Source organism: Arachis stenosperma, chromosome 4 (genome assembly GCF_014773155.1).
Source record: "Arachis stenosperma cultivar V10309 chromosome 4, arast.V10309.gnm1.PFL2, whole genome shotgun sequence".
In the NCBI taxonomy this organism is placed as follows: Eukaryota; Viridiplantae; Streptophyta; class Magnoliopsida; order Fabales; family Fabaceae; genus Arachis; species Arachis stenosperma.
The window spans coordinates 25,628,773-25,644,346 of NC_080380.1; the positions used below are offsets into that span (position 1 = coordinate 25,628,773).

Below are 15,574 nucleotides of genomic sequence, written 5' to 3' on the forward strand. Positions count from 1 at the left end.
GGAAGAAGACATAAGAAGAAACATCCAAGGGCCCAACCATCTGGTAGAGCAAAACTAGCACCACAAAACAATAGCGATGCACATGCAGGTTAGTAGCTTAATGCATGTGTGATCTTGAAAGTGATTATGTTTTATGATTGTGTTTTATTTACAAATACTTGTTGGTTAACTAATTACTTAATTATATGACTAGTTCAACTTGTTGGATTATATGAGGATGTCTCTAGAGAGAGACAAGGTAGGAGGTATCTTCCAAGACCCCTTCCATCAGTACAGAGGATTCTACCTCCTAGAGAAGAGAATGAAGCTCTAAGGGTGATTATTCCTAACCCAAATGATGTTAAAGAGAAACCAGAATATCAATACCATTCTGATGAGTTGCAAACCCTTCCTGGTTCTGATTTTGAGGATGAAAATCTAGTACTCCCCTAACACAACCCTGAGACACGATTTGGCAAAATTAGGCTAGAGTTAGGCATAAAGTTTGGTACGATGGGATAGTTTAAGTCAACAGTTAGGAAGTACAACATTCAAATGGGCAGAGAAGCCTTTTTTTCTCAAGTTTGAACCACACAGGTGCAGGGTCATTTGCCACAATGAATCTTGTCCATGGGAGGTTTACTATGAGAGGAGAAACCAACCACTAAGTTACCAAATAAAAATGTTAGTGGATGATGAGCATACTTGTCCTAACAGTAATAGAAATAGGTTAGCCACCTGTAAATGGGTTTCTAAGGAGTTGATTAGTAGGATTTAGCATTGTCCCAAGCTGTTACACAGAGAGGCACAAGAATTATTCAAGGTTGCATTTGATATATGTGTCGAAGAGAGGATGATGTTTAGGGCAATCGAAAAAGGCTAAGGATGTCATTTAAGGCACAAAAAGGAAGCAATACTTGATGTTAATGACTTATTTAAATGAGTTACATAAGAATAATATGGGATCTACATGCCATATTGTTCGATGTCAACCCAAGAAAATTGGCATGGAGTTTTAACATATGTGGTCAAAATTTAGAAGATTCCAAACAAATGCAATGAGAAGGAACTTGGATCAATAGAGATGATCCTCTAAGATAGTAAGGTAGATCATCTTTTTATATATCACAGTTATTGTGCAAGTATTTAATTTTTTATTTACAGATAATTATTTCTTTAGTTTACACTAAGTTCAAAGAGATAGGATTCATGCATCCATACCCAAGTCGGTTGTTGTCTGGTGGTGGGTGATGACAAGGCAAAAGCGGGTTAGGAATTTATCTCAAGATTAGAATTAACGTTGTAAGTATAGTCCCAAACCCACAAGCGACTTCCAATCAAAGTTTGAATTCAAAGAGTGTCACTATTCAAAACCAATTCAATTCCCGGGTCGTCTCCCAAGGACACTTGAGACCAATGAGTGTACAATTCCAATTGTGAAGCTCAAAGGGTTTTCAATGAAGAAATTAACATATAAAGAAATGAAAGAACATCTAAAATTGTAATAAATGAACCAATTAAGGAATTAAAGAACTAACAATGTAATATAGACAAGTAAAGTGTGAAAAGGAAGCTAGCAAAATCCAAGATCAAAAATAGAAATGGCACTTGAATGTAAAATCCTAGTATAAACCCTAATAGAGATGATGAAAAACTTAGAGAAAAACTACTCTAAAGCTTCCTACTACTACTCCTAAGCTACCCTAATGTTACTCTCTGGTATGACCTTCATTTTTATCTTCATTATGATCTATTGGCTTTAGAAATGGGCCTCCAATCCACCAAAATCGTGAGTAACGTGCAATTTTAATGAAGGCACGTGCGGGCACCTGTGCGTATGTACAAACGTATGCGCACGCACACTCTGCCAAAATCTCTATCTGTGCGTATGCATAAGGGTTGTGCGCACGCACACTAGGCGATGCTCTGAATGGTCGCGCGACACGTACGATGCAGCTCACGCGCACGCTTTGCTCTGCTTTGATGCCTGTGTGTACGCACACAGGTCTGTACATACGTACACATTGCTGTACTCTTCTCCTTTGATTCTTCATGCTTTTTCTTCTATGCATGCTCTTCTTCCATTCTCTCCTAGCCATTCCTACCTTATTGATCTAAAATCACTCACAAACAACATCAAGGTATCGAATGGAAGGCGAATGGGATAAAATTGATCAAATTAGGTATAAAAGAGTATGTTTTCATAATAAGGCACAATTTAGGAGGAAAGTTTAAAAGCATGCTATTTAAGGGAATAAGTGCAAGTTTATATGATGAAATCCATTCAATTTCAACCAAAATCATCATCAAATATGGATTCATCAATTTTCCCCACACTTAAATACTAGCATGTCTTCATGCTAATCACACTCAAAGGAGATAGATGAAAGGGAAAACAATTTATTCTATGTACTATCTAAATGCATGCAACTATCCTAAAGGTTAATTACTAATATGCAAAAAGTTGGTAAAACAAACCATGAAATTCCAATCCATTACAAGAAGCTTTATGGCCGATGAAAAGAGTTCATAAACTAATATCCATGTCCAAAGAGTTGAATTGAATTTTTAAAACTATCCAATTGAACAACTTGCAAGAAGATACAATATGAGATTCAAGAACATAGAATTGAGCGATCGAACCCCTCACCGGATGTGTATTCACTCAATTCACTCAGTGTTTAGGGCTTAATCACTCAATTCTCCTTTAATCATACTTTTCAAAGATTTGCAAGTCATCTAACAATCAACTAGTATTTGATGCATGAAAAACAAATATCATAAAGTCTTTGGAGGGTTGTAATGGGGCTAGGGTTTAGGTAGGATCAATATGGATAAGTGGACTTAAAGAATTAGTTCTTTGATTAGCTCAAGTATCCACCTAATCCTATATCACCTATATATAAATAATACTACAACCTATCTACCCATTTTTCTCTTATCTCACCTTACTCATGCATTTTCTTTTCAAAATATGAATGTATGCATCCTTATTTAACTTTTTTATTTCGCATTCTATTTTGCACAAGTTTTTTTTTTACTTACAACTTTCTTGTCTTTGTTAGCACAAGAGATGCATATGATTTAAACACTGAATGCATGAGCATTACCTTTTTGCCAAATTTTCACAATGAGTTATATTCCTTTATCACTAATGCTTCCCAACAATTTAATTCCCTCACACTTAGAATATACACACTACTCCACCCAAGCTAATCAAAGAGTAATTCAGGGACATCAATGGTTTTTCGCTTAAGGGAGAATAATGTGCTAAAAATTGAAATAAAAGGGGATTTACAAGCTCAAAATGGGTTCACAAAGGTGAATGCAAGGGTTGGCCATATATGTTAGTAAGTTCAACATCAAGAATGGCCTCAATCATGCTAAATGCATCCAAACAACAAATACAGAACATAAAGAATCATGCAAATCAAAGATCACAATAAAAAAGGAGTATAATCACACAAGAACAAACATTATGGTTGAAAGAATGCAACCATCTATCAGAGCTCAAATCTTACAAGGTATGTTGTTCTAGCTCTTTTTCTATGTTCTATAAACAAAATACTCCAAGCAAGTTGAAAAACACAAAACTTTTCATCAATTCAATCAATGGCTTGCCCTAAGAAAGATTTCATGGAAATTTCTTGGTGTTTCACCAAACTTATTCACTCTATCATGTAACATGCAAACATTAACTACCATATAACTATGAACACTAAAGAGATATATACAAACAAACCAAACAAGGTGCAATAGAAATAAAGCTACTAAAAATGAAAGAAAAGAGGATTAAAAAGGAATTGCAAAGTGTTTTGAGAAAAAAGTTTTACCCCCCACGAAGTCGTCAATCCTCCCCCACACTTAGTTCGTGCACGGTCCTCCATGCATGCTCATAATCGGGAGAAAGATAACCTCGGGGATCCACCTTCAGCTAGTGGTCTCGGGCATGGGTTGGTCACCTTCATCATACTCCTCCCCAACTAACTCGGATAAAGTTTTGGGAGTTGGGCCGGGGTCTCTTCCTTCTAGCCTTGTCTCTATCCACTCAAAACGCTTGTGCTCAAGTTGTTCCATGTTGTGGATATCGTGTAAGATGTCTTGGAATAAGTCTGGTAGAGATCAGAGAAATGGTAAAGGAGTTGATGAGGTTGGTAGACTTGATGGTGGTGCTGTGGGTGCCTTGCTCTTGGAGGGGGTCTTCTTAGTTGATCCTTCTAATTCTTCCATCGGAACGAACTTGTTGCCTCTTGGAATCTCGAACATGATATCCATCGGTTGCCTCTCGACCCCCGCTGCTATTGCTAAACGCATCACCATCGATGGAAAAGGAATATTTATCTCTTTTTTTCAATGAGTTTCCAAATTGATATACGTAACAAAGGCACAATGGCTATGTTCTTTCCTTCCATAATAGCCCAAAGTAGCAAAGTAGTTTTGAATCTGACATGGGTAGCATGGGTGCTTGGAAGGATGTAGTCCGCCACAATTTGATGCCAAATACAAGCCTCGGCATTCAAATCGGAGTAAGAAATACTAGTGGGAATAGATTTGCTTCCTTTGCTAAACTCCCAAGACACACCGAGACGGCCAATTCTCTCAAGAATGGGAGCCAAAGACATCCTCCCTTTGAACACATTCGCTTTGATTCTTAGATGATCATTTTTCTCAAGCGAAATGTGGGAGATCTTCAAAATAGCTTCTAGAGCTTGGTTGGAAGTGTCCAACCTTTTTCCCCGGAGGAATACCGACTCTTCTTCCCAAGTTTGGTAGCTAGCGTAGAATTCCCGCACCATTGATTCATTAACCTCAATTAGGTCTTGCATAAGAAATTCCCAATGAAGCGAGGCAATTCATTCATGGATGACCGCCTTGTATTTACTTGGAACCTTTAGCGTTTCCTCCCAATGAATTGGTCTTTCCTTGATGTTTTCATATTGGAGGTCGGCTCTGTTGTTAGCCAAGATATCCGGGTTATCACCTGGGCGATCCATGAAGTGAGTTCTAAGCGGGCGAGTTGTAGGTTGCACAACTAGTGGAGTAACCGGTGCTTTACCTTTCTTTCGCATCCTAGAATGAAAACCAAAGATTTTCGAGATTATAGGACAACAATAAAATAAGATAAATGAGGAAGCACAATTAAAGTCAAAAGAATGAAATTCTTAATTGGAAGCATTTAAATGGTGTGATTTACAAGAAGGATAGTGTGTGTATTCCAAGGGTGCGCGTGGGTACAACACACACACCGGCCGGATACAACAATAATCACATGTTTAATCAATCAAAGCTCAATGCTTCTTAATTAAGTGCTTAAGTTGCAGAGCTAAAGCATGGACATGAAAGCAACTTCAAGCAAGCACCAAATGATTCATATGAATTCTTTGAATGGAATGGTCATTGAAGTCGTTTGCATGAAAGTACATTAGCAAAAGGGTTGTTCAACAACAATAGCCATTCATTCAAAGTGAAAAGTCAATTGTTCATCTTCAATAAGTGAAAATCTCTATCTGTGCATACGCGTACGATGCAGCTCATGCACATGCTTTTCTCTGCTTTGATGCCTGTGTGTACGCACACATTGTTGTGCTCTTCTCCTTTGATTCTTCATGCTTCCTCCTCTATGCATGCTCTTCTTGCATTCTCTCCTAGCCATTCCTACCTTTTTCATCTGAAATCACTCACAAACAACATCAAGGCATCGAATGGAAGGCGAATGGGATAAAATTGATCAAATTAGGCATAAAAGAGCATGTTTTCATAATAAGGCATAATTTAGGAGGAAAGTTCAAAATCATGCTATTTAAGAGAATAAGTGCAAGTTTATATGATGAAATCCATTCAATTTCAACAAAAAATTATCATCAAATATGGATTCATCAGTGGGACAATATCTTTGAGTTCTAGATGTATATTATGCGTAACTTCATAGTTGCGGGTAACAAAACTAAACCAAAGACTACCAATAGCAACCGGATACTAATACCTTTACAGCGGACAACGGTCACACATGTAAACAACACAAGATACCCTTGAAGCATTCCATTTCAGGTCTATTTGAGATTTGTTAAATGTTGAAAGGTTAGACGACATATATCTGTTTGGTGAGTATTACTTATATAGATTCAGTTGTTGTGTGAATTTCATTCGAAATCTATTTTTTAATACTAATAGTCATAACGTATTATTTGTTATTGTTCTGTAGATATGATTGCTGACGTAATTGAAAAGGAAGACCCAAGGGATTCAGTTACCAGTAAAAAAAGGAAACCAAATGTCTGGCTGTTGTGTTAGACGACTTAGAATGTGAACTATTTTGAAAAATTGACTAATCTATGTAAACATGTGTTCAAACTGCACAATACCATAATGCAACCTAATGTTTTCGATATGAACAACAGGATTATGTGTACTTTGTTTGGGGAGATGGTAGATTAAATCCTTCAACACCTTGAAGAAGAAAGTGTGGAACCCCTTATTGTTATGTTGCGATATTTCAAATCATCCTGGTGGAATGACAAAACCATTGTTTAGAGCCACTTTTATATTTCTAATATCCACATTGACTCGAATTTAAAAGAGGTGGTCAATTTTAAGAATAGGTTTATTTATTTAAACCTTAACTAGTTTGTATCCAATAAATTTAATATCGGTCAAAAGTTTTAAATGTTCAATATTACATTAAATTGTGTTGGCTCCTGAGTGGTGGACTACTAAGCTCAATTAGGATTAGTCAAGTTTCATCTCAGGAAGCTTGGTCTGCCGCTCATGAATTGAAGCAAGGGTAAGTGAAAGTAAAGACCATCGAGGAGGCCCTAAATGCCACAGAGATAAACTAATGGAAGCATTCACTAATTATTTTTTTATATAGAAATATGTTTCAATGTTATTAGTATATATTATACGACTATATATTATACGATTATATTTTGATTTACATGAAATACGTGTAATAAATAAAGCATCAAATTTTTATTAAAAGCAATTAGATTAGGCTTTGAGCAATATATGATTTTCTACTACTACGAGGTCAAATATGAATACGCAGTGATTCCTCTCAGAATTACTACATCTCAAAATGTGATCATGTATGAGTTAGTTGTAACTATAATTTCACTTTATTATACATAGTTACTAGTTTACTGCTACTCATGCAAAGTTTGCACATCCGAAAATTTCAAAAACAACACAGTTGAACTCTCAGAATTATACATCTAAAATCTATGTTGACTAATTATTAGCTAATTTTTTCTCCAATTTTATCCTATTTCAAAAATACTTAAATGTTGCAATAACTGCTCATTTATAACTATATTAACATATACAATAATTTTATTATCTGGAATGTGACATTCTATTCTTTTTGATAAATTTATTAAAAAGGAGTAATGCTTGTATAAATTATTTAAATCTCTCGTCATTGTTGCATTCTATTTTATCCAGTAAATATTCTAACATAAAAAATATAGATATCTTTTTTCAATAAAAAGTAGAGTGGCTCACAATTCTCCAGCTAAGCGCATAAATATAGAAGGTTCTATATATTAATGACTGGCTAAAACCAAAAGTTATGAAGTTGTGATTCAAAAATCAAAATCCAACAAATAAGAGCTATGTTACCTAAACTATTCAAAAATAATTTATGTATAAACAATACATAATAGATCAAGCTGTATGTAAATTTATGTACCATAAATTAGCAAAATGTATTTCCAGTGTATAATATATAATTAAGAAAAGATAACCCGATGTAGGACATCAAAAATAAAATTAAGTAATATGATTTGACAGAAATGTGGTTAGCACACTAAAAAAAGAACAATATGATTTTTCGGTATTAAAAAATGGAAAAGTGACAAATTGTGAGACTGGACAACCTTTTACATTGTTATACAAGTCATATTACAATTTTTTCTTTCTTCTTTATTCTAAAGAAGGGGTGTTACAATGGTATCATATGTTTTCTGGTCAAAGCATACTCCCTTTAGAATCATGTAGTCATGCAATTCAATCAATCTATTAGAACTACATTTCTTGGCAAAGTGAGTAACAAGTGTAGTGTATGTTAGGAAATTAAGACAAAAACCCTGGATAGTCATCGTCCTCATCGATTCTTTTGCTTCTTTCTCACAACCACACTTAAAAAGAAGGTTTATCAACATATTATATGTGACTTTATTCGCAGAAATTCCCAAGCTTTTAATTTTCAAAGTCAAATTAAATATTTTATCAATTTGTCCACCAGTGCAATATCCACTAATGAAGGTATTAAAGCTCGTTGCATCAAATAGTCTTCTCTTTTGTAATTCATCAATTATGTATTATGTAGCTTCTGTTGAGGCCATTTTACATAGACTATTGATGAAATAATTGTATATTGTCAAATTAGGCTTTTCATCCATCTTTATCATCCAATCCGAAAATTGGAGCTAGTCGTTTGTGTTACTTATTTTACAGTATCTATCAATCATAGTTTCATATGTATAAACATCAAAAGCAAGGCTATGGGTAATCATTTTTCCCAATAGTTGCTTAGCTACTGCCATGTTTTTCTTTTTGTATATATAGTTAAGAAGTATGTTGTGAGAAAAAGATTCATGTATTAGGTCATGTTCTAAAATCTGGCTATGAAGCTTAAGAGCTTCAGTCAGATTTCCATTTCTACAAAGGCCTTTGGTAAGGATTGCATATGAGTATTGATCAGGCCATATATGCTTATCAATCATGTCAGATAGTAGCATAGAAGCTTCCTCAATCCCTCCTTCACGATAAACCCAGTATAAAATCGAATTATAAACAACACTATTAGGGACCAATTCCCTTTCTACCATTACATCACAGAGCCTCAATGCCTCCTTCAGACTTCCCCACCTAGCATACCCATCTATCAAAGTAGCAAATGTACGACACTCGGCTCTTTACATGCCTTGGCCATTTTATGAAGCATTTCTTCCGCAAGTAATAATTTTCCAGTCTTGCAGAACCCGTTGATTATGCAGTTGTAAGTAACAGAATTGGGCAAAACAAAGTCCCTTGATACCATGGTCATCCTTTTAAAAAGTTTCAAAGAAAGACTTAAGTTGCCAATCTTGCATGCCACGTCTATGATTATGTTAAACGAGACTACATTGGGCAAAATTCCACCCTTCATCATCCTATATAACACTAAAATAACTTCCACTAGTCGGCATTCCTTATACAAAGCATAGATAACCAAATTAAAAGTATTCACATTTTACATGTAACCAAAAGAACCCATTCCTCTATACAAATTCCAAAATCTATCGATTTCATTCAATTGCAACAAGTGATTTAGGAAATTATTCCAAGCATGAATAGTAATGAAACAACCCCGACTCCTTAAATTATAGATGACATCATAAGCACCTTCAGTAGCCCCAACCTGAGTACAAGCCTTCACCAATGAATTAAAAGCCGCAATACTAGAGCAACATTTTTTATAACTCTCTATTAATACTTCCAACACTACCAATGGAGAAGTACCATCTTTAATAATCAAGTTTTTCAGAAGAAACAGGGCATCATGAAATCTTCTTGACTTCACTAGCACATGAACCAAAGTGCAACAGGAATCTAACGAGTGAGAGAACAACCCTCCAACCCAGTTATAAAAATCTAAAGCCAACTGTGACGAGTTTTGGAACTCGCAAACAACTTAGCTCACCAAGGAGCTGGTGAGCTTGGGGGATAGTCGCTCCAACACCTTCCATCTCTTATGCTTTAAGTTAACACAAATAGCTTTGAAAACAATATCTCTAGAACCTCGGTTTAAGAAACGCTTACCAGCATGAAAAGCTCAAACCAAAAGGTTATGACTTTTGGATGAAAAGCTCAAATTCATACCATCATCAAATAGACAACCAAGTTTTACGCACACTGTATCAAAAAAAATTACAACCTTTACCCCTTTACAGTAAAAATGCATAATGGATGAAACAAAAAACATAAGAATATAAAATAGGAAAAATGTAAAAGTTCAATTTTAGCTGAGAAATTACCTTGAGAAGCTCCTTCTGCCACCAAAAAAGAGTATGCTTTTCTTCTCTTAAGAACTGCCAAAGAAAGAGAAAAAGCAATTTTGTTATAGTGAACCATAACCTAAGAAACAATTTCGGAACATTGTTATTGACAGTTGATAAGAGTCTAGAATTTGTCCTTTTTATTGGGCCTTGAACAGTGAAGCCCATAACTCGAGCCTAATAAAAAAGACAGACTCTAGACTCTAACCAACTGTTAACAACAACGTTCGAAAATTTTTTCTCAGGTTATGGTTTACTTCAACAAAATTATTTTTTTCTTTGGCATTTCTTAAGAGAAAAAATCTCACTCTTTTTTGGGAGCGAAAAGAGCTTCTCAAGATAATTTCTTAGATAAATAAAAGTGAGTTTTTCTTCTCTTAAGAACTATGTGAAGTACAAACATTTAAACAATTTAGATTCTAGTATGTCAACAAGGCATAAATGTACAAACTTGATAATCAAAGCAATAATCAATATGAACAAGTATCACTAAGTAATAAATACATTATTCTTAATCAATTGCCTAAACATGAATCATTAATTCAAATTACAAAGTAGCTATAACATGCAATTTAAAATCCAAATTAGTCATAGAGTCATATTATCGAACAGTTAACGTGCAAAGACACATAAACAACACAAAATAACACTAACAAACATTCTTTAAACATCAATTCACAAAATTCAGTATTAATGACATAAATCAACAACATATTGCAGTGGTTCAGCATAATATCAATAAATCAATTCAAACAAATTAAAATTCAAACTCAAGGAGCATAATATCATAATACCTTTGAGTTCTAGATGTATATTATGCGTAACTTCATAGTTGTGGGCAACAAAACTAAGCCAAAAACTACCAATAGCAACTTTATACTAATACTTTTTTCAGCAAACAACGGTTACACATGTAAACAACACAAGATATCCTTGAAACATTCCTTTTCAGGTCTATTTGAGATTTGTTAAATACTGAAAGGTTAGACGACATATATCTGGTGAGTATTACTTACATAGATTCAAAAGTTGTTGTGTGAATTTCGTCTGAAATTTGTTTTTTAATACCAATAGTCATAACGTATTATTGGTTCTTGTTCTGTAGACATGATTGCTGACGTAGTTGAAAAGAAAGACCCAAGGAATTCAGTTACCAGTAAAGGAAGGAAACCAAATGTCTGGCTGTTGTGTTAGACGACTTAGAATGTGTACTATTTTGAAAAATTAACTAATCTGTGTAAACATATTTTCAAACTATACAATACCTTAATGCAACCTAATATTTTCGATATGAACAACAGAACTGTGTGTACTTTGTTTGGGGAGACGGTAGATTAAATCCTTCCACACCTTGAAGAAGGAAGGGTGGAACCCCTTATTATTGTGTTGCAATATTTTAAATCATCCTGGTGGAATGATAAAACCACTGTTCAAAGACACTTTTATAATTCTAATATCCATATTGACTCAGATTTAAAAGAGGTGGTCAGTTTTAAGAATAGGTTTATTTGTTTAAACCTTAACTAGTTTGTATCGAGTAAATTTAATATCGGTCAAAAGTTTTAAATGTTCAATATTACATTAAATTATATAGGCTCCAGAGTGGTGAACCACTAAGCTCAGTTAGGATTAGTCAAGTTTCATCCCAGGAAACTTGGTCTGCGGCTGATGAATTGAAGCAAGAGTCCGTGGGAGTGAAGACCATCGAGAATGCCCTAAATGCCAAGACATAAACTAATGGAAGCATTCACTAACTAATTTTTTATAGAAATATGTGTTAATATTATTAGTATATATTATACGACTATATATTATACGATTATATTTTGGTTTACATGAAATACTTATAATAAATAAAGCATCAACCATTTATTAAAAGTAGTTAGATCATGCTTTAAGCAATTTATGCTTTTCTACAATTACGAGGTCAAATATGAATATGCAGTGATTTCTCTCAGAATTGCTACACCTCAAAATGTGATCAGTATAAGTTAGTTGTAACTGTAATTTCACTTTATTATACCTAGTTTAGGGTATAAGTTTAGGGTTTAGAGTTTAGGATTCACTACTACTCATGCAAAGTTTACACATTCAAAAATTTCAGAAACAACACACTTAAACTCTAAGAACTATACATCTAAAATCTATGTTGACTAATTATTGGCTAATATTTTTCTCCAATTTTATCCTATTTTAAAAATACCTAAATGTTGCAATATCTGCTCATCTATAACTATATTAACATATACAATAATTTTATTATCTAGAATGTGACCTTCTATTCTTTTTAATAAATTTATTAAAAAGGAGTAATGCTTGTATAAATTATTTAAATCTCTCGTCATTGTTGCATTCTATCTTATCCAGTAATATTCTAACATAAAAAAATATAGATATCTTTTTTCAATAAAAAGTAGAATGGCTCATAATTCTCCAGCTAAGCGCAAAAATATAGAAGGTTCTTTACATTAATGAATGGCTAAAACCAAAAGTTATGAAGTTGTGATTCAAAAATCAAAATCCAACAAATAAGAGCTATGTTACCTAAAACTATTAAAAAAAATTTTATATATAAACCATACATAATAGATCAAGCTGCATATAAATTTATGTACCATAAATTAGCAAAATGTACTTCCAGTGTATAATATATAATTAAGAAAAGGTAACCTGATGTAGGACATTAAAATTAAAATGAAGTAATATAAATTGACAAGAATGTGGTTGGTACACTAAAAAAATAATGGTATGACTTTTTAGTATTAAAAAAATAAAAAAGTGACATTGTGAGATCGGACAACCTTTTACACTGTTATACAAGTCATATTACGACTTTTTCTTTCTTCTTTATTCTAAAGAAGTGGTGTTACAATGGTATCATATGTTTTCTGGTCAAGGCCTACTCCCTTTAGAATCATGTAGTCATGAAATGCAATCACTCTATTAGAAGTACATTTCTTGACAAAGTGAGTAACAAGTGTAGTGTATGTTACGAAATTAAGACAAAAATCTTGGATAGTCATCGTCTTCATCAATTTTTTTGCTTCTTCCTCACAACCACACTTGCAAAGAACGTTTATCAGTGTATTATATGTGACTTTATTCACAGAAATTTCCACGCTCTTTATTTCCATAGTCAAATTAAACATTTTATCAATTTCTCCACTAGTGCAATATCCATTAATGAAGGTATTAAAAGTCGTTGCATCAAGTAATCTTCTCTTTTGTAATTTACCAATTATGTATTATGTAGCATCTTTTGAAGCCATTTTACATATACCATTGATAAAGTAATTGTATATTGTCAAATTAGGCTTTTCATCCATCTTTATCATCCAATCCAAAAGTTGGAGCGCGTTGTTTGTGTTACCTATTTTACATCATTCATCAATCACAATTCCAAATCTATAAACATCAGAAGCCAGGCCACGGGTAATTATGCTACCTAATAGTTGCTTAGATACTTTCATGTTTATCCTTTTGCATATATAGTTAAGAAGTATGTTGTGAGAAAAAGAATCCTATATTAGGTTATGTTTTAAAATCTAGCGATGAAGTTTAAGAGCTTCAGTCAGATTTCCATTTCTGCTAAGGCCTTTGGTAAGGATTGTATAGGAGTATTGATTAGGATATATATGCTTATCAATAATGTCAAATAGTAGCAAAGAAACTTCCTTAATACTTCATACACAATAAATCCATTATAAAATTGAATTATAAACAACACTTTTAGGAACCAATTCCTTTTCCACCATTACATCATAGAGCCTCAGTGCCTCTTCCAAACTTCCCTACCTAACATACCCATTTATCAAAGTAGCATATATTTGAACACTCGACTCTTTACTTGCTTTGACCATTTTACGAAGCATTTCTTCTTCAAATAATAATTTTCCATTCTTGCAGAACTCGTTAATTTTGCAGTCATAAATAATATAATTGGGCCAAATAACATCCCCTGACATCATAGTCATCCTTTTTAAAAGTTTTAAGGAAAGACCCAAGTTGTCAATTCTGTACGTCGCATATATGATTATGTTAAACGGCACTACATTGGAAAAAATTTCACCTTTCATTATTTTATATAACACTGAAATAGCTTTCACTAGTTGGCATTCCTTTCACAACATAAATAACCAAATTAAAAGTATTCACATTTTTCATGTAACCAAAAGAACTCATTCCTCTATACGAATTCCAAAACCTATCAATTTCATTGATTTACAACAAGTGATTTAGGAAATTATTCCAAACATGAATAGTAATGAAACAACCTAGACTCCTTAATTTATAGATGATATCATAAGTACTTTCGGTAACCACAATCTAAGTATAATACCTCACCAATGCATCAAAACTGCAATACTAGAGCAACATCTTCGATAACTCTTTATCAATACTTCCAACAACACCAATGGCGGAGTGCCCTCTTCAGTAATCAAGTTTCTTAGAAGAAACAAGGCCTCATCAAATATTCTTGACTTCTCCAATAATGAACCAAAGTACAACAGGAACCTAATGAGTGAGGAACAACATTCCAACCCAGTTATAAAAATCTAAAGCCAACTATGGTGATTTCTGGAACTTGCAAACAACTTGGCTTACCAAGGAGTTGGAGAGCTTGGGTAAAAGTTTCGCTAACACACTCCATCTCTTATGCTTCAAGTTAACACAAATATCTCTAAAAACAATATCTCCAGAATCTGGGTTTAAGAAACGCTTGCCAGCATAAAAAGCTCGAGCAACAAGGTTATGACTTTTGGATGAAAAGAAGCTCAAAATCATACCACTTCATCAAATGGCCAGCAAGTTCTATGCACACTGTATTAAAAAAAATACACCCTTTATCCCTTTATAGCGAAAATGTATAATGGATGAAATTTAGGAATATAAGAATATAAAATAAGGAAGAAGTAGTCCAAATTTTAGCTGATAAAAAATTACCTTGTGAAGCTCTTTCTGTTGTAAAAAAGAGTGAGTTTTTCTTCTTTTAAGAACTGTTGTAGTGAACCATAACCTAAGAAATAATTTCTGAACGTTGTTGTTGACAGTTGATTAGAGTCTAGAGTCTGTCCTTTTTATTTTGAATTTATTAAATGCTAAAAGGTTGGACGGTACATATCTATTTGGTGAGTGTTACTTATACTAATTTGAAAGTTGTTGTGTGAACTTCATCCGAAATATGTTTTTCAAGACTAATAATCATAACTTATTGTTGGTTCTTGCTCTATAGACATGAATGCTGAAGTAATTGAAAATAAGGATCTAGGGGATTTGGATACTAGTAAAGGCAAGGAAACCAAATGTTTGGCTGTTGTGTTAGAAGACTTAGAGTGTGTGCTATTTCGGAAAAACTTACTAATTTGTATAATCATATTTTCAGTCTATACAATAGTATAATGCATCCTTATGTTTTCGACAGGAACAACAGGATTGGGTTTACTTTATTTGAAGAGATGATAGATTAAATTCTTCGACACCTTGAAGAAGAAAGTGTGGAACCTCTTATTATTATGCTGTAATATTTCAAAGCATCCCAGTGGAATGGGAAACCACTA

General features: G+C 33.6%; 1 pseudogene; it reads right to left on the bottom strand.

The window, feature by feature from the left end:
• Positions 1–7,904: 7,904 nt before the first annotated feature.
• LOC130974790 (pentatricopeptide repeat-containing protein At1g11710, mitochondrial-like) lies at positions 7,905–13,824 on the bottom strand (annotated as a pseudogene).
• Between the last annotated feature and the right edge of the window lie 1,750 nt (positions 13,825–15,574).